Here is a 2,264-nt window from a genome sequence, read left to right on the forward strand (position 1 = left end):
AACGGACATAAGCTGCAGCATAGGAAGTTTCGCACGAATGTGCGTAAGAACTTCTTCACGGTGAGGGTGACGGAGCACTGGAACAGGCTGCCCAGGGAGGTTGTGGAGTCTCCTTCTCTGGAGATATTCAAGTCTCGCCTGGACGCCTACCTGTGCGACCTGGTGTAGGGAACCTGCTTTGGCAGGGGGGTTGGTCTCGATGATCTCTAGAGGTCCCTTCCAACCCCTACAATTCTGTGATTCTGTGATTCTGTGATTCTGTGACAATTACATCTATCCCACAGCACGCAGATTACATTTGTCAACAGCCATATTCCACACTTGATTTTGTAGTTTAGAAAAAATAAGTATTTTTTTTAAAAAACAAATTCTGGGCAAATAACCTGCTTTAGAGCATAAACGGCAATAAGCACTCAGATACTGCATGCACAATCAAGGAAAAACATTCAAATACATTCCCAACTTTAACCACGAACACACGACTGCAGTGGGACGTGAGGGCAAGCTCCAAACCACTGCACCACAAAGAGGAGAGAGACCCCAGGAGGAGGACACACGTTGTGAGCCCCAGGACACCAACTGCATCTGTGAAAACAGAATCATCATCCAAGTACTGAAACACCACAGGAGACCATCATTGCACTCTCACTGCCTTCTTATAATCTGCCAGTTTGCACACCTCCATCTATTTTGACTCCAATGTAATGGAGGTGGCACGCATCCTCAGAAGGATATGCCTTTTTTAATACAGGTGTGGGGTTTCAGACGTGGCTTTTGTGGCCCTGGATTGCTTTTCCACCTACCCACTGCAGGAACCCCTCCCTCACTGCAGCAGCTACCCTGGCACTAGGTTGAAAGAGACCCGCAGCCCACAGGTCCAAGCCCACTGCATGACTTGGCAGGTGGGAGTAAAGCACTGCCTTTGCAGTCTGAGGCATGATTTGAGCTGTATTTCACGTGCTGAGGTCCTCAGGAGCTAAATGCAGGCACGTCACTCCTCTCAGCCCCTAAAGGGCCTCTGGCAGGAGAGAAACGCTGGGGTCACCAGCGAATGTGTGGACTGAGCACATCTAGCAGTGCAATGCCAGACACCATAGGAAGGTGTCAGGGACAAAGAGGGCTTGGGCACGTGTGCATGGATGGTTTGGTGAGCTTTCCCCAGACACCAGGAGTTTACTCAGTGGCACCACAGGCGTCTGAGCATTGTGCAACACCCAACTTCAGAGCTGGCAACGATGTAAAATTTTAGCTGTTGAAGAAACATTATTCATTCTAAGTGCAAGAGTGAGTCTTTTCAAGTCTCTGCCTGCATTTAAGAGTTCTGCAGAAGTCACTCCTTCATTCCTTTCCAATTTCTTACAGTTAAATTTAACTAATGACATCAGCAAGAAAAAATAACGTCTGCCAACTGCCACCAAAGCCTTACCCCAATCTCACTTAAACAAATGACTTTGTTATTGCCTGGTTCAGTTGGTTTTGGATGAAACCTTTAATCATTAACATCAGCTGCTCATAAAGCTGAATTTGGTGCTTCATCACGTAAGCTCACATGTAAGAATACCTCCTTGCACAGTCAGTAGCCAAATCTCTGCACTTACTGACAGAGGCCACTGAGCACAAACCCCACTTTTCCTGAAAAAATAAATCCTGTTTGCAAAAGGACATATACATTTCTTGTAGCTAATAAGTTATCATATGAAAATGCAATGTTTTGACTCACAGCTACAGACTTCTGAGTTTTCACATGACTGTAATCGAGGTAGGCTTTGCTTCTTGTAAGGATCTGTACTTGAGCTGCTGGCCAAAGCCAAGAAATACATCTGGTATCAACTTGTGAACTTTGCATAGTTTAAAATTTCCATTTATTCAAATAAACAAAGGAAACAGCACTCTTTCAACTACTACTTTCTGACACATTTACAGTGGTACTTTGTATTCTCAGGGTTTCTAGCTCCTCCTCACCTTACTGAGAAAGAGATTTACATCAAGAGAACGTCTTAAAATGTGAATGAGGCTGACAACAGGAAAAAAGAAAACAAACACTGATTCTCATTAATACTAACAAATCTGCCAATGTAAAGGAGATCAATATATAAATAAATGCAACTTACTCTTACTTTGGTGCTCTTTTCACATTGCTGGAGTTGCGTGAAAGAGAACCAGACCAAGCATTACTCAGCTGCAGAGAAACAAGGGCCAAACTCTGATCCAATTTATGTGGGCAATCACCCCCAGTAATTCCAGCAAAGATTGGACTTTCACAT

General features: G+C 44.4%; 1 protein-coding gene across 1 annotated transcript in view; it reads right to left on the reverse strand.

Moving 5' to 3' along the window:
- The window catches only part of ZNF704 (zinc finger protein 704), a 65,399-nt gene that overhangs the window by 7,011 nt on the left and 56,124 nt on the right, over nt 1-2,264 (reverse strand). The window lies entirely within an intron of this gene.

The sequence above is a fragment of the Meleagris gallopavo genome, chromosome 3, assembly GCF_000146605.3.
Source record: "Meleagris gallopavo isolate NT-WF06-2002-E0010 breed Aviagen turkey brand Nicholas breeding stock chromosome 3, Turkey_5.1, whole genome shotgun sequence".
Taxonomy (NCBI): Eukaryota; Metazoa; Chordata; class Aves; order Galliformes; family Phasianidae; genus Meleagris; species Meleagris gallopavo.